The sequence below is a fragment of the Anabrus simplex genome, chromosome 3 (assembly GCF_040414725.1).
Source record: "Anabrus simplex isolate iqAnaSimp1 chromosome 3, ASM4041472v1, whole genome shotgun sequence".
Lineage (NCBI taxonomy): Eukaryota > Metazoa > Arthropoda > Insecta > Orthoptera > Tettigoniidae > Anabrus > Anabrus simplex.
This window is the reverse complement of record NC_090267.1, coordinates 391,025,633-391,050,591: the sequence shown is the minus strand read 5'-3', so window position 1 is coordinate 391,050,591 and position 24,959 is coordinate 391,025,633. Positions and strand designations below refer to the sequence as shown.

The 24,959-nt window shown below is 42.1% G+C and overlaps 1 long non-coding RNA gene across 1 annotated transcript in view; it reads right to left on the bottom strand.

Moving 5' to 3' along the window:
• LOC137499036 (uncharacterized) overlaps positions 1-23,936 on the bottom strand; it is a 54,590-nt gene extending 30,654 nt beyond the window's left edge. The window contains exon 1 of the long non-coding RNA XR_011017984.1: positions 23,824-23,936. This is a non-coding gene — a long non-coding RNA (uncharacterized lncRNA). The remainder of the gene's footprint in view (positions 1-23,823) is intronic.
• Positions 23,937-24,959: the final 1,023 nt, after the last annotated feature.

The following is a 24,959-nucleotide window of genomic DNA, read 5'->3' as shown; positions in this document are numbered from 1 at the left end:
CTCGGCGTCTCCGTAAACAGTCAAAAGTTGTTAGTGGGACGTTAAAACAATGTCATTATTGTTACTGACGTCAAGGAGAGTATCCCACCACAGCCAAAATGAGACTGGGTGGCATTGGTGACCATAGAAGTAGCTAGGATAAGCTGAAGAATATTTCACAATATATCCACAGGCCATGAAGCTTACATAGTAAAAGAGCTGGTCTTCAAACCCTAAGTTGGTCGGTTCGATCCTGAATCAATCCAGTGGTAAATGAAGGTGCTAACATACGCCAGCTTTGTGTCGGAAGAAATACCAGAAAGTATTCCAGCACCTCGGTGTCTCTGAAAACCGTAATGGGACCTACAGCAAAATATGAATGATAGCTAGAATCCGTGCCACAGAAACGTGACTTTTCATTTCAAAACGGCCACCTGCATTGTCCGGGAATCGAAACATGGCCGTCTTGGAGAGAAGAAATGGAAACACCATTCGATTATTATGCCCCTTATTATTATTATTATTATTATTATTATTATTATTATTATTATTATTATTATTATTATTATAGGAAAAATGTGCCAGATTCGTAGTGAAGAGTTTGCGTGTCGGTCACACACCTGGAGGTTCCTCTCGCGTTCCATTGGCAATTAGTTCCAAGATATTTTTTTTTACGAGTTGCTTTACGTCGCATCGACACAGATAGGTCTTATGGCGACGATGGGACAGGAAAGAGCTAAGAGTGGGAAAGCAGCGTCCATGGCCTTAATTCAGGTACAGCTCCAGCATTTTCCTGGTGAAAAAATGGGGAAACCTTATTCAGAGCTGCCGACAACGGGGTTCGAACCCACTATCTACTGAATGCAAGCTGATAGCTGCGTGACCCAAACCACACAGCCAGTTGCTCGGTATTTTCTTCCTAGTGGTTTAACGTCGCACTTACATATCGAAAGTTTTCGGCAACGCAAGGATAGGAAAAGCTAGGATTGGGAAGATAGTGCCCGTGGCCTTAATTAAGGTACAACATTTGCTTTGTGTGAACAGGAAACCACCGAAAGCCATCTTTCGGGCTGCCGACGATGGGGTTCGAGCCCACCATCTCCCGAATGCAAGCTCACAGCTACGGGACCCTAACCGCACGGCCAACTCCCTTGGTAATTTTCGTTTTGGCCAGATTCCCTTTCTGACGCTACGTGATTTTTGAGATGAAAATCTTAACCCAGAGTTGGCCGAGATTCGAGTTTCAGCCTACCGGGTGTGATACCAGCAGCTAAACCACTGAGCTCACCACGGTCCCCTTATTATTCCAAGAATAATAACACTTTAAATTAAATAATCTACTTCTTAGACGGTCCGACTCATTGGCTGAATGGTCAGCGTTGAGGCCTTCGGTTCAGAGGGTGCCGGGTTCGATTCCCGGCTTGGTCGGGGATTTAAATCGTGTTTGATTAATTCTTCTTCTGTTCCAACACTTTTCTCTTCATATGCAGTCAACACACTACACTACCAACCACCACAGAAACACGCAATACTGATTACAACCTTCCATATAAGGTTGGCGTCAGGAAGGGCATCCGGCCGTAAAATAGGGCAAAATCCACATGTGCAACACAGTTCGCACCCGCGACCCCACACGTGTGGGAAAAGCGGCAGAAGAAGAAGAATCATTCCATTACACATGCAGTAGTTTGGTCGCGAGTAACGTACAGCAGACCACCAGGTAGATTTTTACCTTCCAATTTTTCCAAGCTGTCCGTGTTTGAGAAATAAAAAACGATCTATCTCCTTACAAACCATGAAGGCCCCTGGAGAAGTGCGAAGCTAAGATTTCATAACCTTCTGGCGTAAGCTGAGCGAACATCAGGGCCATGTACCTCTCCAGAAGTTGAAGTGTCTTTCCAGAACTTCTCAGCGACAAGTGAACATTCCACTCTGCGAAAGCAGGTCTGGTGCTCATATACCTACCACTGTTGCCGAATCATCCCAATTTTGGAAGATCTTCCGATTTTTAGAAATATTCCAGAAAATACAAATTTAGGTTCAAATCTTGACTTTTTTTCCGTTCCCACTTCATTCAAACAACTACTCGGCATAGTCTTTTACACGACTGTCCATCAATACAATGTGCGTGTTAAATATCCCTTCAAAGACATAAGCTACTACGTAGGCGAAAGTGCTCTCCACACGGCTTCCCTTCAACTGCTAAGAGTTTTATGAGAATTTGGAGTACGATGATATATAGATATCAACTTGAAAATGAGTTATTTAACGTGCCAATGCTACGGTTTCTCTTACGCAAGGACTCTTAAACGACAGCCGGCTGACGGGCAGCGGAAGAGTAAAATAAGATCTACGTCCTGCAAGGGTTTTGAACTTGCTACGGGTTTCTACGTCTGACGAAGAATCACTTTTATACCCAAATTGCTTTACGTCGCACCGACACAGATAGGTCTTATGACGACGATGGGATAGGAAAGGGCTGGGAGAGGGGAGTGGGGAGGAAGCGGCCGTGGCCTTAATTCAGGTACAGCCCCAGCATTTGCCTGGTGTGAAAATGGGGAACCACGGAAAACCATCTTCAGGGCTGCCGACAGTGGGGTTCGAACCCACTATCTCTCGAATGCAAGCTCACAGCAGCGTGCCCCTAACTGCACGGCCAACTCGCTCAGTCAACCTTTTAGACACAGGAAATCCTCAGGTAAATGACTGAAATTATTCGTTTCTCTCGTTCTGTGCCAATTGTACGTCCATTTAATTTTCAGTAAAATAATAAAGATCGATATATTTCTAAACATCTTCTGAAAATTTGATTTAATCTTCCAAACTTTTCAAGCACAGTCTTCCAAAACATTATTTTTGAATATGTCCACATTGGTGCCGACCGCCCTGTAGGGGTAGCGTGCCTGCCTCTTACCCGGAGGCCCCCGGGTTCAATTCCCGACCTGGTCAGTGATTTTGACCTGATGTGAGGGCTCGTTCGAGGTACAGTCAGCCTATGTGATTACAACTGAGGAGCTATCTGACGGCGAGATGGCAGGCCCGGTTTAGAAAGTCAGGAATAACGGCCGGGAGGATTCGTCGTGCCGACCACATGACGTCTCGTATTCTGCAGGCCTTCGGGCTGAGCAGCGGTCGCTTGGTAGGCCATGGCCCTTCGGGGTTTCACAGAACTGATGTAATCTCACTGTAAATCGGTGTTCCATATTACAGAGTTACAGTATTATAATGTTTAGATTATGAGATAGACATTCAATAGGGAACATGCATGATCCGGGGTTTTAATTAAAAATATGCTAATCTGATTCAAAATTGCATGCAGAATTCAAAAATGTGATCAGAATGTACAAATAATAACTCGAAACATGATAAAAATCTACGAAAATGTCACGTCACGCAAGTACGCGATCTCATTGGCCTGACGTCATCGTACAGGTTGACTGAATTAGCAGACGAAGTAACACACAGTGTGCTGTGAGAAGCAGGATACACTTCGCGTATTTCTACTTTACGTGAGTGTCTAGTATGGTTAAATTCGAGGTCTATACATTGGATAATAATCTGAGTGGTATATTTTAGACTTAAAATGAATCCTGCGCAGACAGTGAGGCAGAAAACTTATAAATGGTGTAGAGTTCCGATGTGCAATAGCATACCAAACAAATTGTTTATAAACGTTCCAAAGACGCTAAAACTAGGGAGAAATGGATTTTGGCGAGCTGGAGAAATGCTGGTGATATATCGGAAAAGTCTACAGTTTATTTTTTTTGAAGATTTTAACGTAAGATGAATTTGTTTGAATTTTCAAATCACTTTTCCATGTCAGCTGTTCTAGTGGTAATACTTTAAATTTTAATGTATGGTGCTTTATTTAAATGCTTCAATTACATCTTGGAATATGAAAGTAATAAACAGTGCATTAAATAATGCTGATTATTAAAGTATTCTCCAAACCTAACCTATGTTTTGGGTGATTCATGTCAAGATAATAAATCAAAGGGGTTATGAACCATTTTGACAGCTCTAATTCTACCAATATATCTTGGCATGGGACAGTTATGTATGTCTTTATTGAAGAGCTTAATTGGTAAAGAAATTTAGGCTATATCTAAATACTCTATAATGTAACAAAGAATAGCGTGTACATCATGAAAGGAAACAACGTGAATTTAACAAATGTATAACTCTACACAAAACCAATGCTTGTCTGTTGGGGTCTTATAAGTTAATAATGCTCAATTATAATAATTATCATAATATTAATGAAATGAATAACATAATTGCACACAGATGAAAATAGTGATGTAGGTGTTTAAAATATTATCCAACTTATCCTAAGTTTTAGGTTATACAAGCCAAGTCAATAAACCGAAGGGTAAAAATACCGCGCGAGTTGCCCGTGCGGTTAGGAGCGCGCAGCTGTGAGCTCGATGCTGAGGCTGTACCTAAGGCCACGGCCGCTTTGTTCCCATTCCTAGTCCTTTCCTGTCCCATCGTCGCCATAAGACCTATATGTGACGGTGTGACGTAAAGCAAAAAAATAAAAGTCACAGCACCCAAAGACATTCCTGTATTGAGCGACTAAAATGTCACCAGGACACTTTTCTTTCCTGATATGCTCAGCTTGTTAAAAGCCAAATGTAATTAATGTTATTGGCTTCACGCCCCGCTAACTACTTCTACGATTTTCGGAGACGCCGATGTGCAGTAATTTAGTCCTGCAGGAGTTATTTTACGTGCCAGTAAATCTACCGACACGAGGCTGACGTATTTGAGCACCTTCAACTACCACCGGACTGAACCAGGATCGAACCTTCCAAGTTGGGGTCAGAAGGGCAGCACCTCAACAGTCTGAACCACTCGGCCCGACTTGTGAAAACTAGATGAAGTCATATTTATCTTTATCATGTTTAACTTTTTCCCTCCACAAAGATATTTAATTCTCTTTCATGGGCCCCGGAAGTGGGTAGGCCAGTTGTCCCAACCATAAATATATATATTTTTTGGGAATGATAGATTATAGCCCTATAGTACTATGATCTTTCTTTCTTTCTTTCCTTCTTTCTTTCTTTCTTTCTTAATCAGTTTATCCTTCAGAGTTGGTTTTCTCTCGGACTCAGCGAGGGATTTCACCTCTACCACTTCAAGGGCAGTGTCCTGGAACGTGAGACTTTGAGTATGGTGATGAAACTGGTGAGGAGGGCCATTACCTCACCCAGGCGGCCTCACCTGTTATGCTCAACAGGGGCCTTGTTGGAGGATGGGAGGATAGGAAGGGATAGACAAGGAAGAGGGAAGGAAACGGCCGTGGCCTTAGGTGCCTGGAGGAGAAGTAGGAAAATACGAAAAACCACTTCGAGGATGGCTGAGGTGGGATTCGAAACCCTTCTACTCAGTTGACCTCCCGAGGCTGAGTAGACCCCGTTCCAGCCCTCGTACTATTTGTTTTCAACTTTCATGGCAGAACCGGGAATCGAAACCGGGCCTCCGGGAGTGGCACACATTAACCACTACACCACAGAAGCGGACTAGTACTATAATTCTACCTATATGTTTATGTTAGTGCTGAAATCCGATTTCTTGCTTTACTAATGCTGAAAGCCCGAAAATGTAATGTTATTCTTTAATAGGGGAGTCAGTCTAGAAGGAAATGTTGAAAGTGATGTGATATCTATCCAGGTTCGTTGTTATCCTAATACTATGGGTTACAGTACATTGCACGTATATAAAAGACACCACTTACAAACTTGCTTGTTATCCGTGAATTTCTGCGGCCACAAAAGTCACTATTTTTCAAGAATGATGACATTTACACATGATAGATTGTCTGACTGTGCTGTTTTGAACCTTTCTTCCGTCATTTCTAAGTTATTCGCGATCATGAATAATAAACAATCGGCTTTTAGCAACGGCTGATGCACAACGGCTGGTAGAGCTCCATGCGGTACTGGATCGTGACGTCACAGCGCGCCGCTTACGTCAGAGGCCGTTTCACTCGCCTTGCGGAAAGGCACTATTAAATATTTTTTTAGTGGTAGAAAACAAGGCAACATACCACAATGTAATACGTTTACGTACTATTTCATTGGAGTACTTTTCAAAAAAAATATTTTTGAAAATGATGCATGTTCCCAATTCCAACATCATTAGTCGACTAGTTTTGTTTAATAACTGATGACGAGGTTTCTCACCGAGATGGTGGTGGTACCTGTAGCTTTAAGAGACTAATTTTCGGCTCTGTGGCTGACTGATCGGGGTCCTGGGTTTGACTTCCGGTCGGAACTTGGGATCTTAATCGTGAATAGTTCAATTTTGTGGCGTGATCGTACACCAACCTGAACAACATAATTACACTGCTCCTGTTGTTCCCAGGCTCAGTTTCACTTATCTGTTATTGTATGTTTATTACTCATAAGCCAAACAGACCTTCAGTATCTAATGTTAACATAGGACACAGGCGGTTTCCCTATCGGAAATAGTTTTCCAACATGCCACGAGACTTTTGTAATCTGGACCATGTCCAAGACGTGAATCTCTTAAAATTCCATTAAGAGAGTTTCATAAATAAGCTGAAATGAACTGTAAATTTCTAATCACTATCAGAGTATTATAACATCTGCTATGTACTTATAGCATGTACGCTGGAGGACTTCACTTACCACTCTAATAAAATATATTTTCTTTTTCTTCAAATTCTTTGACTTCTTATTTAAACATTATCAGACTACCATAAGAGCTTCGAATACGGATGATAGCAAGTACTTGCAACTTTAAATAAGCTTTCATCTCTAAGACTTCATATTTAAGGTATTCTTTGGATTTCTGTTACGACTCAGCTTCGAGCCCAAGTAACCACTTTCGGAATTTAATGAAAAATTAGAATGTGTCACGGCTGGCTACGCGAAAATTCTCCTTAGTTCGTAGGTTGATGTAGTGTTCATTCCTGAAACTAACTCGCAACCTTCTATCACATAAACACGGCAGACACCACCCCCATATCGGCAGGTCTAGTAATCGGATTGCAACAGTCTAGGCTAGCAGTGATCCAACAAATTCATTACCAGGGTAACATAATGGAATTATTAGCCCTTCTTAACACTAACTGTAATAATATTAATAACAAGAAGAAGACGAAGAAGAATCGTGGTGGCAGAGAAAATGAACTCTCTTCGACGATCTATGGCCGAGTTTTAATTAATACTGTTGACTTAACTCCTATGTTATATTATGTTATATTTATCTTTCAATTTGCTTTACGTCGCACCGTCACAGACAGTTTTCTTGGCGACGATGAGGTTGGAAACGGCTAGAAGTCGAAAGGAAGCGGCCGTGGCCTTAATTAAGGAACAGCCCCAGTATTTTCCTGGTGTGGAAATGGGAAACCATGGGAAACCATCTTCAGGTCTGCCGACAGCGGGGTTCAAATTCACTATCTCTCAAATGCTAGCTCACAACTGAGCGAACCTAACTGCACGGCCACTTGCTCGATCGACTTAATACGAAGTACGTCACCAAGTATCGTATGACATAAGGGATTCTTTTCCATACATAAACAAATCCAGCTACCTCCGCTGGACATAAACCCGCCATCGTGAGACACAGAGGCCAACACTCTACACTGATCCACTAATTCACAGAGGGAGCGTTACTAATAATCGTAAGAAGTGGAAGAAGAAGAACGTCGTATAATTGATACCTGATTATTAGATAAAATAATACACTATCTTAGGAATACAGGAACCAGAGATATACAACAGAGCGATTTTTAAATCAAAAATTCAGGCTTCCACAGGTTTTCAAGACAGAGCTAGGACTAGAACAAAATCATCATGGTCAGAAGAGAGAAGAAGTCTGCAAAGTATGAGAATGAAAGAATACTGGACAAGGAGAAAGACCAGAAGAAACGAAGCTGATACGAATTAACGTGGTCCTCAGATGGCTAAACAATCTACGTCTATAAAATCAAAAGTTAAACAAATCTACACGCCTCCACTGATCAGTACCAAAATTTGCACGTAGGCTCATAGGGCACTCTGACAGGTCGAAGAGGTAGTTACACCATCAAAGATTTAATAAAATTGTTAAGAATATGTGATATGCGGATAAGAACTTTTTATGTGTTGGCGCCATTTGTTATAGCAAACTCTTAATGGATAGAGTGGACTAAGAAATAGCACGGAACTTGCAATAGCAAGCAAAATCTACTGTATTATACAATCTGGCGATATATTCTCTGTAAAATAAACCTCATTCCAATAAACGAGCATCAACTGATTGCTTTCATGAGGTGTATTTTGCTCTATGATACAGCACAGCAATGTATTGCCTGGAATGAGTATTGAATTCTTTCAGGTACTTCTTTCTTTCTTCATCTGCTTACTCTCCAGGGTTGGTTTCTCGCTCTGACTCAGCGAGGGATCGCACCTCCACCGCCTCAAGGGTAGTTGTCCTGGAGTGTGAGACTTTTAGTCGAGGCGTTACCTACGAGGTATACAAGGCAGGCCGGTAAATGTGCACTAGTTATGAGCATGAAAACCGTCCCCAACCAGCTTCTCCATAGTAGTGCCAGATGTCCCTACATTGTGCTATAGTTTGTATGTGCTGTAATGTATTAACATCGAGAGAGGTGCCTTTAACACATTTATGTCTAGATTTCACGTAGTGTTAGTGTTCAGATAAGCAACAAGTAAGTTCCATGTGCATTGCAAAATAATATGATTTTTTGTCATGTACCATATTATACTCCCACATGTCACTGAAATGGAGAAATGAAAGCATTGAACAAACAGAAGTTTTTAAGGTATGCAGAATTTATTTTAAACATCTCTGTCCTCTGGCGAAGAAAATCACGAATAGGCTACATATTCATGAGATCACTTCACTACCTCAGACTTCTACATCAAAAGACACTTACGAATCAAGTTGGCTATTCAAATGGAGAAACTGGAATAATGCTCCATTATGAAGCCATGACTCTGATATGCGTGGGCTATCAAGCCCAGAGTACGGTACAGTACGACCGTGTCTTGACCGATTTCTAGGATACTCCAAACATGAACTTGAAGAATAAGGCCTTAGCAACACGACTGCAAACAGGCTACTCTACTCTCTGATTCGACCCCTCTCGAAATCTTTCTGGATTCCCGTGGCTCCCTATTTCACTCGCCAATTAACGGATACACAAATGCACAAATTACTTTTCAAGGTATCGTCTGACGTTTCAAAAAGACAGCTTTTTTCAAAAGTTTGCGATTGGTAACTGACAAATATACTGTAGGCCTATTTCCACTAGTTACAGTCCACTGATGTGATTCCATAGAACGCAACCTTTCAAAAAAAATTAGTTTACTTACTGAAAAATACTTCGATACTTCGATTTTAACCGTCATTCCTTACGCTATCTGGGCAATTTGATTTTTTAACCTCTTCAGGCACATTGGCACATATGTGGTCATTATATTTTTAGGACAGTAATTCCTGTCTGAATTAGTTTACAACCCACAAACTGCGTAAGTGCGTAAATTACGTGTGTAACCCCTACGTTTCAAAATTTTATGACAAACTGGAGATTTTTAAATTTTCTACCATTCAAATATTTCTCAACTATATAAAGAGAAAAAATATTTTTCCCTGAAGAGGAACTTAGTCCACCTCTATGGTGTCGTGGTTAGTGTGATTAGCTGCCACCCCTGGAGGCCCGGGTTCGATTCCCGGCTCTGCTACGAAATTTGAAACGTGGTACGGGAAATGGAACTGGGTACACTCAGCCTCGGGAGGTCAACTGAGTAGAGGGGGGTCCGATTCCCACCTCAGCCATCCTCGAAGTGGCTTCCGTGCTTTCCCACTTCTCCTCCAGGCAAATGCTGGGATGATACCAAACGTATGGCCACGGCTGCTTCCTTCCCTCTTCCTTTTCTATCTCTTCTAATCTTCCCACCTCCCCACAAGGCCGCCTGGGCGAGGAACTGGTACTGGTCCTCCTCCCCAATTTTATCCCCGACCCAAAGTTTCACGCTCCAGGACACTGCCCTCGAGGTTTAAAAACATGTACAAAATTGCGAATCGATATCAATAATTCGCAGTAAGTTCAAAAGTTACCAAACAAATGTAATTCCATTTCTATTCGTGATATTTCAAGCGTTTGTCGATAAAATATTACATTCTATAACCATAATAGATCATGCGTATCATTCCATTACCTCGAAACGTCGTAATTTTGTAATACGAACAACGTTATATACTGCGGGTGGAAACCGCGGGTTGCTGCTAGTAGTAAACAAAAATCACTATTTCCACTAACACAGAAATTATGCAGAACCTTTAAACAAAGCAAACACAGTATAGCATTTATGTTGAAAAACCATCAGTTCGATCACCAGTTTGTTCTGAGGTCAGTGACAGAGTTTCGGTCTAAGGTTCCCAAGATCGCGGGTTCAAATCTAGTAGACGTGGCCAGATTTTTAAAGGCGGAGGAAAATCCATCTGCCGCTCCAAACCTTTAATGAAGTCTGGAGGCATATTTTGTGTTCGACCGACGAATCAATTTAGGACCTCAGTAAAAGGTTGCCCAATAAATTGAAACAATATTAGTCACTCTACTGCTGCTACGATTATTACTACAACTGTTATTATTATTATTATTATTATTATTATTATTATTATTATTATTATTATTATTATTATTATTATTATTATTATTATTATTGTTGTGTTGTAACCAAGGTTGAAGTTTACAAAACACAACTTTTATTGCTTCACTTTATGATATTTACACAAATAACTGAAAATTATTTTGAAGCAAAAAGGAATATTGAATCTTGAGAAAAGTCTGTCTTTATACAATATGTACAGGTTTACAGTCTTTATATACACTCCTATCTTGAAAAGATAGTCTTTGTGAATTGACACGTTGATAGTCGAAAACTATCTGGCACACTAACATAAATGTCTTTGAGAGTCCTTGTTGGTTGAAGTGCCTGAATTCCTAAAAAGCAAGTTCAATTGATTGAAGAAATTCCACCTAGCGAAACTAAGTGAGCTTGCGTAAATTAGGGAATGAAAATGGCTTGTAAAAGAATTATGGAACATAGGCAGTGGAAACAGGTAAGGGAGCGGTGACCAGAGGTGAAACCTCGTACTGCCAGAAATTCAGTCCACCTGGTCGAAGCACATTTTCAAGAGGAGTAGCCTCCGTGCTCGACGTAGGGTGTATTCTGGAGCTGGACACCGGGCAAGTGGGCAAGTGAGCAGGCAGGGAGCTCCTATTTATAGTACACTCGATGGTCAGGCACGCGCACTGAGGGCTGCGCGTCGAAGCTAGCAGAATGATACACAGGCGCGCGTGCAGCTGGCTGTCGGAGCGAGAAGGTAGCGCCGGACATACAACACCCTCCCCTCCTAAATACGCCGGTACGGCGTGAAACGGCGGCGGCGCTGGCGGCGACTGCGATGCTGGGGCGGAGCTGCTGATTTCTCTGTTGTATTGTCCGGAGCTGGAACTGGGCGGAGTGGCGCTGTCTCGTCCTGAAAGGAACCCATTGTTATTAAATGATCTAAAGCTCTTTCAGCAATAGATTTATCTGGTTTAGCAATAGCATCAATAGCTGGACAGGGGCGGTAGCGCAGACGTATCTGATCTTGATGGCGGCAGATACGTTTCTCCGTAGTCTGTATCTCGTATAGACGATGACCCAAAGATCTGCAGATGACTCCAGGTATCCAGAGTGGGTTGGATTTGAATGTCCTGGTGTAGACCTTGTCGTTGAGGGAGAACTTCGTTGGTGATGTCTTATGCTGGGCCGGAAGAGGCTGTAACAGAGAAAGTAAAGTTCTGTGAGGTCGTCCATGGAGCTTCTGTGCAGGAGTGATATTATCAGCGCCGGGTAGAGTTCTGTAGTTGTTTAAGAGTTGGAGCAAGGCTTGGTCTTTATGTAAGCCTGAAGAGACAGCTTTCTTCATACTTCTTTTAAATGTTTGTACGAAGCGTTCAGCTTCACCATTAGATTGAGGGTGAAAAGGTGGTGCTAGGATATGACGAATGCCATTATGTGTACAAAAGTTCTGAAAAGCAGTAGCTGTAAATTGAGGTCCGTTGTCCGAAATGAGTACTTGCGGTAAACCTTCTGTAGTAAAGATTTTCTGGAGAGCACGAATGGTAGCTTCGGTTGTAGTAGTCGAATGCATATCCACGACATATGGAAAGTTTGACAGTGAATCGATGACTATTAACCACATGGAATTGAGGAAAGGACCTGCGAAATCTATGTGAACTCGTTCCCATGGAGTAGTAGCAGGAGGCCATGAAGCAAGATCAGAAGACGGGGCGTTCTGATTCGTTTGACATTGCTCACAATGACGTATTAGCTTTTCGATGGCGGCATCAATACCGGGCCAGTAGCAGTGTTGACGGGCGAGTTGCTTTGTTCTGGAGATACCCCAAGGGCTTTGGTGTAATAATTCGAGAACTTGTTTCTGTAGGCTAAGTGGGATAACCACTCGGAAGATGGTGCCTGCTTCTAGTAATACAACTCCGGCACGAGTCGTGAGACGATGCTGCATACGATGATAAGGTGCCAGGTGGGCAGGAAGTGTGCTCTGAAGAGGCCAACCGTTGCGGATGTAAGTACGTACAGTAGCAAGTGTACTGTCCTTATCCGTAGCTTTAGCTATGCAGGTAGCATCAATAGGAAAACTGGATACAGTATCTTCAAGTTCTATGTCCAACTGAAGACATTCAGATTCTTGAGAATCGAAGGCAGTATCAGGACCAACGGGTAAGCGGGAGAGGGCATCAGCATTACAATGCTGGGATGTGGCTCGATATACAATCTGATAGGAATAATCAGAAAGGAACATGGACCATCTTTGAAGCTTTCTGAGGGAATTCTCTGGGATCTTATTACCAGGATGGAATAAGTGTACGAGAGGCTTATGATCGGTAATGATCAGGAAATGGTTGCCATAGAGATATTCATTGAAACGGCGAATACCAAAGATGATGGCTAAAGCTTCTTTCTCTATCTGTGAGTATCGACGTTGATGGTCATTAAGTGTTTTCGAAGCGAAGGCGATGGGGCGTTCTTGTCCATGACGATCCTTCTGGGAGAGAACGGCACCGACACCGTAGTCTGAAGCGTCAGTAGCTAGCGTGATGATCTTGTCGGGCTGAAAATGAGTGAGTTGTATAGCTTGAATTAAGGCGTCGTTGATTGTTTTCCATGCCTGTTGGCATTGCGGAGTCCACTGAAACTTAACACCTTTTTTTACGTAGAGCGTTTAATGGAGCTGCCACTGTAGCGAAGCGTGGAATGAACTTATTATAATAGTTCGCTTTGCCTATGAAGGACTGAAGCTGCTTGAGGTTCTGAGGTGCTGGCATGTTTACTATCGCTGAGACATTCTGTGTACTAGGACGAATTCCATTCTTATCAAGTATATGTCCTAGGTAGTGAACTTGAGGCTGAAAGAAGGTACATTTAGCGAGATTCGCTCGTAGGCCATTGTCTTTCAATTTCTGGAGAAGGAGGCGTAGATTGGTTAGATGTTCCTGATGATCTTTTCCAGTAACAATAATATCATCCAGGTAGTTAGCACAACCGGGAATGGAGGCGGTGAGTTGAGCCAAATAGCGCTGAAAAATAGCCGCTGAGGATGAAACACCAAATGGGAGACGCTGGAGCTGGAGCAGTCCGAGAGGAGTGTTGAGTGTGAGAAATTTCTTAGATTCTTCGTCTAAAAGTAGCTGGAGATATGCTTCTTTAAGATCAACACGAGAGAAGAATTGTCCACCAGAGAGACGACGGAATAAGTCTTCTGGACGTGGAATAGGAAAGATATCTGTGTCGAGTTGTGCGTTGACTGTAGATCGAAAATCGCCACAAAGTCGAACATTACCATCAGGTTTCTTGATTACCACGAGTGGAGTAGCCCATTGACTAGAAGTAACTGGTACAACAATTCCAGTTTGTATCCATCTTTCTAATTCTTTCGTGACCTGGTCTTGAAGTGCTAGGGGTACTGGACGAGCTTTGAGGAAGCGAGGCGTAGCTCCGGATTTCAGCTGTATGTGAGCTGTATAGTCTTTGGCTGTTCCGAGCTGAGAGTCGAAGACTTCAGGAAACTGCGCTAGGAGAGCGGTAACGTCAGAAGTAGGATGCAATGTAGATACGACGTTAATGTTGTCATGTATCTGGAAACCAAATAAGTTAAATAGATCCATGCCCATAATGTTTGATGCAGTGTAGTTGTTAACTACGAGAAGAGGAATGGCCTTCTGAATTCCTTTATAACTAGCCTGAAGCTTGATTTGACCTTTGATGTCAATTTTCTTCTTGTTAAATGTCACGAGCTGGATGTCAGCTGGAGAGCATGAAGGTGAACCTAAGTCGTGGTAGGTAGTCAGGTTAATAATAGAGACAGGTGATCCAGTATCTAATTGAAAATCGACAGATCGATCAGAGAATGAGAGAGGAATGATGATTTTGTGAGAATCCTTTGTGGGAAGAATAAGATTGATCTGGTCAACTTCCATGTCTTGGCGGGGCTGTATATGCTTCCGGCGTGCTGCAGTAGTCTTAGCAGGGCGGAGCGAACTTTGACAGACAGTCTTAATGTGTCCAAGTTTATTACATCGTTCACAAGTAGCTTTGAAAAAACGACAGTCACTACGTTCATGATGCTTGAAACAACCTCGGCAGGAAGGCAGGAGTTTCGAGGTGCTTTTAGAATTGGGCTTCCGTGTAGCATGACGAGAGGGAACCTGGCGAGAATGCTTGGTGGAGAGCGCCTTATCCGTACGGTTCACTGTAGCAGAGGACTTGCGGGCCTGAGGCGAGACTTGTGCAACTTCGTGTGGAGAAGCTATGGCTGCGGCAGTCTTGGTAGTAAGCTCATAAACCGTAGCATTACGCTGGACGTCTTCTAAAGAAGGGTTACTCTGCTTGACAGCGTCAAAACGTATTTTGTCTTCAGGAGTATGTAAAATTATCATGTCCCGAATGAGAGAATCAGTGTAGGATGAACCACAACCGTCCTTGGAGCAGATGAACTGGCAGGGTTTAGCTAGACCACGCAATTCAGTTATCCATTCAGTATGTGTCTGATGGGGTTGCTTTCTGCTCTGAAAAAATTTATAGCGAGCAGCCACTATGTGAGGAGCTTTGGCATAGTGTTCCGTGAGACGGGCCAAGAGCTGCGTGAAGGGTACCTCAGATAAGTGTTCTTCCGGACTTAATTTACGTAGTAATTCACACGTAGCATTGCCAACCGAACTAAGAAATAGTGCGCGGCGGCGTTGATCATCTGTGACAGAATGGCAGATGAAATGCTGTTGTAAACGGGCTAAATAAACTGACCATTCTTCCTTAGCCGGATCAAAAGCAGAGAACGGAGGAATAGCTGATGGCTGTGTAGAGACAGAAATAGCTTGAATAGCCTGAAGTAATGCTGCCTGTTGTTGTTGCATAAACTGTTGTTGTTGCTGCTGTAAGGCTTGGAAGACCGTAGCGAGCTGTTCCGCAGTAGCCATTGCGAGATGGGTGCAAGAAAGAGTAAGGTAAGCTGTGTGTCAGAACTGGTTGGAGTGTCGTTGTTGTTTAGCACGTCGCCGTAGAGTTGACAACTGGGCCTGTTGAATTGTAGTGTCGTGTGTACCTCGTTGCTATAGAGTTGGCGATTGGGACCGATGACGTGTAGTGTGTTGCTTTTACCTCGTCTCCATAGAGTTGGCAACTGGGGTCGAAGAATTGTAGGTTGTCGCGTTTTTACCTCGTCGCCATAGAGTTGTGTTGTAACCAAGGTTGAAGTTTACAAAACACAACTTTTATTGCTTCACTTTATGATATTTACACAAATAACTGAAAATTATTTTGAAGCAAAAAGGAATATTGAATCTTGAGAAAAGTCTGTCTTTATACAATATGTACAGGTTTACAGTCTTTATATACACTCCTATCTTGAAAAGATAGTCTTTGTGAATTGACACGTTGATAGTCGAAAACTATCTGGCACACTAACATAAATGTCTTTGAGAGTCCTTGTTGGTTGAAGTGCCTGAATTCCTAAAAAGCAAGTTCAATTGATTGAAGAAATTCCACCTAGCGAAACTAAGTGAGCTTGCGTAAATTAGGGAATGAAAATGGCTTGTAAAAGAATTATGGAACATAGGCAGTGGAAACAGGTAAGGGAGCGGTGACCAGAGGTGAAACCTCGTACTGCCAGAAATTCAGTCCACCTGGTCGAAGCACATTTTCAAGAGGAGTAGCCTCCGTGCTCGACGTAGGGTGTATTCTGGAGCTGGACACCGGGCAAGTGGGCAAGTGAGCAGGCAGGGAGCTCCTATTTATAGTACACTTGATGGTCAGGCACGCGCACTGAGGGCTGCGCGTCGAAGCTAGCAGAATGATACACAGGCGCGCGTGCAGCTGGCTGTCGGAGCGAGAAGGTAGCGCCGGACATACAACAATTATTATTATTAGTATTATTATTATTATTACTGACGTGCTCAATGGCTCAGACGGTTAAGGCGCTGGTCTTCTGACCCCCAATTTGGTTTTAATACATCCATAATTAACTTACTGGCTACTTCACTTCGCTAGGCTATTTAGAAAGCACGTATGAAAATAGAAACCTTACAAATATCACATCGATATCACCGCGATTCTGTATCGTTTATTCATGTCGATATTGCTTCCAGGATTTTGTACGATACTCAATACAGCATGTAAGTGGGGATTGTATTCAGCACGGTCTGTGTATTCGAATCGATAGCAATCCCCATGTAAACTTAGTAAAGGTGTGCCGAATGTACTCTTTTCCGCCCTCCAAAAGTCCGACTACCTCCGCCGGGTCTCAAACAGCGATCTCAGGATACGGAGGGTGATACATAGGAGAAGCTAATACAAAACTCGTGCACACATAGATATCCATTCCTCCCTTAAATGTTTATCATTAAAGAATGTAAACGTTGAAATATCTGCATCGGTATAATTCGACCAATTCGACGTACAATCCGGTACGAAAACTAACGGCCTTGTATGCCTACCACCGGGCTGAGTGGCTCAGACGTTTGAGGTACTGGCCTTCAGATCCCAACTTGGCAGGTTTGATCCTGACTCAGTCCGGTGGTATTTGGAGGTGCTCAAATACGTCAGTCTCGTGTCGGTAGATTTAATGACACGTAAGAGAACTCCTGCGAGACAAAATTCTGGCACCTCGGCCTCTCCCAAATCACTCAAATGCAGTTCGTGAGACGTAAAAAAATTTTATTACCGGGCGAGTTGGCCGTGCGCGTAGATGCGCGCGGCTGTGAGCTTGCATCCGGGAGATAGTAGGTTCGTATCCCACTATCGGCAGCTCTGAAGATGGTTTTCCGTGGTTTCCAATTTTCACAACAGGCCAGCTGTACCTTAATTAAGGCCACGGCCGCTTCCTTCCAACTCCTAGGCCATTCCTATCCCATCGTCGCCATAAGACCTATCTGTGTCGGTGCGACGTAAAGCCCATAGCAAAAAAATTATTATTGTTATTATTATTATTATTATTCTTGTTTCCGAATTCGGCCGCCTATGGACCGCATTGAACTTGATTCTTCTTCTTCTTCTTCTTCTTCTTCTTCTTCTTCTTCTTCTCCTTCTTCTCCTTCTCCTCCTCCTCCTCCTCCTCCTCCTCCTCCTCCTCCTCCTCCTCCCAGAACCTCTTCATCCTTCCACTTCTGATCTTCCTTTCTTTCTCAGATATGAGCAGATATGACCCGTTTCCTGATTTTGGGGTCGGAGATAAGGTGATATGGTATTTTATGGCATTTTGTACGGCCGGATGCCCTTCATGTCGCCAATCTCAGTTGAGGAGCTCCTGAAGATCAAATGAATGATGGTGAATTAAATTGGATAAGACTGTGAAAGAAATCGGCCGTGGCCTACGAACAGGAACTGTCCCGTCATTCGCCAACAAGTGAAAATGGGAAACCACAGAAAACCATTCTCAGGACAGCCGTCGGTGGGTTTCCAATCCACTCACCTCCCGAATGTAGGGCTTGGCTCCACAGCAGTAGCACGGCACTTTGCTGCTCGGTACGCAACTCTGACGACCAATTTCCTCAAGTGTTACAGCCTTAACAATCCAGAATCAGATAAAATGTTCCCCTAAAATTACTCGTCATTCAAGATGTCAAAAGAATGTTTTCAATAACGTTGCTAAAGGGGCTCTTACTGAATTTTCAATAATTTTCCAGGGTGTCGTAATCTGAAGAGATAACTGTATACCGTTTATTCTTTCTAAAATGAAGGTGGGTTGAGTGGCTCAGACGGCTCTCTGAGCCTCAAGGTGGCAGATGCGATCCTGGCTCATTCCGGAGTTATTCGGATGTGATCAAATACGTCAACCCCATGTCAGAAGATTTACTGGCACATAAAAGAACTCCTACGGGACCAAATTCTGGTACCTCAGCGTCTCCAAAAAACCGTACAAATAGTTAATGGAACGTTAAATACAATAATTTTTATTACCTAAATTGAACTACACTGGTTTCTCCTCCTACCATAATATTCATATAACTCGTAATGCATGGGCTCCGCAAATAATAATAATAATAATAATAATAATAATAATAATAATAATAATAATAATAATAATTTGTTTGTTAGGTCATCAGGCCAGAGGCTGGTTGGATCCTCAAATAGCACCACGAAAGGTTATGCGGTTATAAGGAAACCCCAAAAACCAATGGCAGAACCAAAATGAGACGTACTAGACAAGATGAGGAGTGAGGTAGTTTACCATTGCTTTCCTCACTGGGTCAGAAAGTACTATTGCAGCACGACTGATCCTATGAGCAGCACCTTTAATAACACTCAGATGCACTAGTCGTGCTCTGAATGCCATTACTCACCACTACCCATACCCCAGCAGCTTTCATACTGTAACAGCCATGGATGTTGACTGGAACTTCGGTGGAAGCTACACTTTACTCTGGCCTGTGCCAAAAGATGTATGCAAAAGTACTGTATCCATCAAGAAATGACAGCAGGCAGAATAATAATAATAATAATAATAATAATAATAATAAGCGCGTCCCAGGTGGCGGATCGGGGGGCTCGCCGGACTTGTCCGGAGGGCTTGAGGGAAATAAAATACCTCTCGCGGACCAAAAACAGGCACAGCCAGAAAACATCTTGAGGCAACCTCTGAGGCTCAATACCTTAGTTGTAACTATGAGATTGACAAAGATCAATCTCCCCATTATCTTCAACTTACTAGCATGATGGCAACGTCAGTTAATGATACTACTACCCCAGGCCCTAGTATTCATACTAGGTTTTCTCGGTCATCGGATTCTGGGGGACCGAGAACATCATGCGGGAATGTATCGGAGCTTCCCAAATCTCTTCGCCCAAAGGAAAAACATTTTATTGGCACTTTAAACATCAACACGCTTCGCAAAATTGGAAAGTTGAAGCACTTAACAGACACATTAGACCAACTCAACATCCAAATTCTGGCACTCCAAGAAACTAGGTACAGTGACGAAAATCATTTTGAATCAGGAAACTATAGAATTTATAAAGGTAAACCAGCTACCCTCCTCCCTAACAAAATATTACAATTTGGCACTGGTTTTGCAGTGAGAAAAAATATCACAAATTCGGTATTATACTTTACATCTCCTTCTGAAAGAATTTCGCTAATGACAATCAAATCAGGAAACAAAGCTTATACACTAATCAATGCACATGCACCTACAAACAATTACAATCAAAAAGACCCACAGAAGGTAGATGACTTCTGGGAATTACTAGAAGAAACTACAGCCAAAGTTCCAAAACATCATGTCAAAATTCTGCTGGGGGACTTCAATGCACAAATTGGCAAAGAGAAGAAATTTAGGACCACTGTAGGACTTTACCCTGCTCACAAAAGAACCAATAAAAATGGAGAACGTTTAATTGGCTTATGCGAGAATTTCGATCTAAAATTGATGTCAACCCATTTCCTGGCACTTCCACAAAAGAAAATGACATGGAGATCCCCGAACATGCATTTAGGAGAATTTCAACTAGACCATGTGGCTATTTCCAAGAAAAACCAAAAAGAAATTATGAACGTTAAAGTCAAAAAGGGAATTATTGACTCCGACCACCACCTATCTCTTGTTAAAGTAAAGTTTCAACCCAACAGGAAGAAAACCAAAACAATCAGAAACCCAAGAATCGACCCTGAATTTCTGAGACAGAACTCAGACAATTTCCTTGCGAATATCTGCAACGATGCTCCTTCAAACTGGCTAGAACTCAAGGACACACTCTTGAAAGCTTCACAAAACATCAGCAATCCCCCAAGGAAACGCAAACACAGGTGGTGGAATGACACCTGTGACAAGGCCATAGAAGTCAGAATTAGGTCCTGGCTAAACTGGAGTTCCCATAAAACTGATCAAAATCGTGATGAATTCTTCAAAACACAGAAACAAACCTCAAAAATCATCAGATCTGAAAAACGAAAATATGATCAAAACAGACTGGTAGAAATAGAAGAAGATTTCAAGAAAAACAATACACGGAACTTCTACAGAACATTCAGAGAAGAATTATCCAATTACCAGGCACCTAGTCTCTGTTTCAAACGTACAGATGGGACTTTGGAAACAAGTAATAAGGGAAATTGTGAACTCCTAGCAAACCATTTCATGGACCTTTTAAACTGTGAATCTCCAAAGGAACAATTCACCTATGAAAAACCAACACCTAATCCAGATTCAGAACCCCCCACATTACAAGAAGTCAAACAAATAATCAGAGATTTAAAAGACAACAAAGCACCAGGAGAAGATGGAATAATCGCTGAAATGTTGAAAATTGGTGGTGACAAACTGGCCCAGAGTATTCAAAAAATCTTACAGGACATTTGGTTTTCTGAAGAAATTCCGGAGGATTGGAAATGTGCATTGATTCACCCACTTCACAAGAAAGGAGACAAATCAGATATTAACAACTACAGAGGAATTTCTCTCCTCTCACTCGTATATAAAATCTTCTCTAAAGCTCTACTTAATAGATTAGAGAAACAAACAGACCACCTGATCGGAGATTATCAGGCTGGATTCCGAAAAGGGAGATCCTGCGCAGAACAAATCTTAAACCTAAAAACCATACTACAGATTCGCAAAACCAAACAAACAGTAATCACCTTTGTTGACTTCAAAAAAGCGTATGATTCCATAGATCGGCAGACCCTGTTCAACATACTAGAGGAATTTCAAGTCGACAGGAAAACGAGGGAATTGATTAAACAAACTCTGACCAACACAACATCAAAAGTTAAGTTCTTGGGAGAAATTTCTGAACCGTTCGAAATCAGAACTGGCGTCCGACAGGGAGATGGACTATCCCCACTACTATTCAATTTAGTTTTGGAAAAAGTGATTCGTGAATGGAGAAAAGAAACTAAAGGTATAAACATTGGCAGACTTCTTAAAGACAAAATTCACCTTGACTGCTTAGCTTTCGCAGATGACCTTGCGATCCTTTCGAACAACAGACAAGAAGCAATCCAATCCATAGAAAAATTGAATGAAATAGCCGCAAAAACCGGACTTCAAATTTCATTTGAAAAGACGCAGTTTATGGAAGGAACTAAGTCAAGATTCGACAATCAACCATTAATCACCAACTGTGGAATAATTTCCCAAGTAGACAAATTCAAATATCTAGGTGAAATTATTCAGCCAGCAGGGTTAAATCAGGAAGCTAACAAAGAAAGAACTGCTAAACTGCAAAGGGCTTACAAAATCACATGGAACAGATACAACAAAAGATGTATATCAAAAAATGCAAAATTACGACACTACAATACAGTCATCAAACCAGAGGCACTTTATGCATCTGAAACACTGATCATTGGCGGCAGGTCACAAATGAAAAGCATTGAGAAACAAGAGAGGAAAATTCTCAGAAAAATCCTAGGACCAAAGTTCGAAAATGGAATTTGGATGAAAAAGAAACCACACGAAATTTTTCAATTCACAGAAAAAATCACAGATACCATCAGAAAGAGACGACTAAAATTCTACGGACACCTACACAGAATGGATAACAACAGGCTGACTAAGAAAATTCTAAATCTAGCTCTAACCCTGAAAATCCGCAACAATTGGTTAGCAGAAATTCATGAAGATCTACAAGAAATGGGTATTGAGGACGAAACCATTCAAGATAGAATGAAATTTAGAAGCTTAGTAAACAAACATAAATTTGCAGAGAAACCAACAAGAAAAAATACAGGCTGGACAGAAACACGCAGAAAGGAACACAGTGAAAAAATGAAGAGATATTGGGAAGAAAAGAAGAAGAAACATTGTGCAAAATAAGTTCAAACGCGCTCCACAGCTGGGCACAACGAATCAAAAAAAAAATAATAATAATAACGTGTGGCTATTTCTAGTCGGGTGCAGCCATGGTAAAGCAAACCCTCCGACGAGGGTGAGCATCATCTGCCGTGTATTGTAAAGTGCGTGTTATTGTAGTGGAAGATAGTGTTGAATGTGGTGTGTGGGCTGCAGGGAAGTTGGGGACAGTACGAACACCCATTCCTTGGCCAATGGAATTAACTATTTAAGGTTAACATCTCCAACCTGGTCGGGAATCGAACGCGGGGCCATCTGAACCGAAGAGCACTACACTGACCATTCAGCCGAGGAGCCGGACATAACACGTAAAGAAAGCACGAATATGCTAAATCTTTCAAGAGACAACATTCATGCCTCAAACGGTTGAGGCGCTGGTCTCTGACCGCAACTTGGCAGGTTCGATCCTGGCTCAGTCCGGTAGTCAGCCCCATGACAGTAGATTTACTGGCACTCTTGCGGAACTAAATTCCAGCACCTCGGCGTCTCCCAAAAACCGTAAAAGTAGTTAGTGGGAAGTAAAGCAAATATAATTGGACAACATTCATTCGGATAGGGATGACGAACAAAGCACGTTTTGAAGACAGTCTCCTTGAGAAATGCTTGTCGGATTTTAAAAATAATTACACGCCTGAATATGCAATGTCCGTATTTCTAACGCTTGATGCAGAAAACGATATAGTTCTATTTACACTTACAATTATTGAAAACCCTGCACAAACACTACAAGTTCGATTATGAGCTCCTTAGTAACAGCACCTGAAGTGAAAAAAGAATTTTTTTTTAAATTTCTTGAGGTTGACCAATTATTTTAAATGGCCATTTTAGCTTACTCAACTGTATATACTATTAAATTATTATGCATAGCCGCTCAAAAACGGAATGAGCGCGTGGTATTTTATGTTCCTAGAATTTTATATCTGACTTAATTTTAATCATTATCAAAATATATTTCGCCCCCCGTGTAGATACACACCTTCTGGATACCCACAACCAACACTAGATCAATACATTCAAATATACTGCATTTTTCCGAGAAAGTGTACCTGATTACTATGCACTCATTCTTTTCTTCAACGGCTGTATATCATAAACTTGCATAGTATTAAAAATAGTAGCTATACTGGACTAACAAAAGGAAAATGTGTGAATTTATTCGGTATAAACATAAACATGGTCCAAATAACATCTAATATCCGAAGTAAAACATTACGTCTGTGCTTGTTGGTGCGAATTCGACTTCACTCTCAATTGAAACTATCATTGAGGCCTGAGAAATGTTCTAGTAAGTAACAATCAACGATGGCATTGAGTTATCACTCCCGAAGTTTCATACAATAATAATTACCGCTTTACTGAACTCCAGGAATCTGTGAATACTGGTCTCGCGTAGCATACATTTTAGATAAACAAATCTCATTCAGTATTAATTTAGTAACATAATCCCTTACCTGGTGGATATTGTGTTGTGCAGCCGCAGTCCTGGAACACGTCACCACTCCTCTCCTGGCATGTAGCGACTTGTGTGCCTGTCCTCGACCGAGCGACCACTCCACAGTTGCTTTACGAACCACCCTCTGACTCATTCGACAACGACGCACTTCCCCATCTACGCACCAGAGAAATCCAGAGTGTTCAAGACTTGCTTACTACGGATGACGAAACAATCTGTTTGTTGACTGCCTATCGTTGTTTGAATGCCTTACCCAACACCCCTGTTTCTAAGGTGGTTAGCTGTATGCTGCTAGTCCATCCAGTGTAATAAATTAATAGGATCTTAGACTCGGAAGAAGGTGGGTTTGAATTTCGTCATCGGCAACCCTATTGTTTGTCCCATCCTTAAAAAATTACTGACAAGCTGCTTCTGTATAGGCTGGACTGCTGTAGTTTTCATTCGAACCATTGGTAACATTATTCCCTTATGACTCGGGGCCTGTAGTAAGATGCGATCATTATATAAGGGGCTCTCAACTCGGGAGAGTAGGGTGGTGACTACTGGGTCTCTAGCTGAGACTGAAATTGCTTGTACTTACTTGTGTCAGACTCCTCACTTTCATCTTTCGTATCCGACCTCCCTTGGTCAACTCTTGTTCTCTTCCACCAGTATCAGATTTAAAACTCCCGGGGCCCGTCAATTTTTTACAACTTTCTTTTACGTCGCACCGACACAGATAAGTCTAATGGCGACGATGGGATAGGAAAGGAGTGGGAAGGAATCGCCCGTGGCCTTAATTAAGGTACAGCCCCGGCATTTGCCTGATTTGAAAATGGGAAACCACGAAAAACCATCTTCAGGACTGCCGACAGTGAAGTTCGAACCAGCTATCTCCCGAATGCAAGCTCACAGCTGCGTATCCCTAACCGCACGGCCAATTCGCTCGGTATGTAAGGAAGTAAATAATAATAATAATAATAATAATAATAATAATAATAATAATAATAATCACACCAGGCAAATGCTGGGGCTGTACCTTAATTAAGGCCACGGCCGCTTCCTTCCAACTCCTAGGCCTTTCCCATCCCATCGTCGCCATAAGACCTATCTGTGTCGGTGCGACGTAAAGCCCCTAGCAATAATAATAATAAT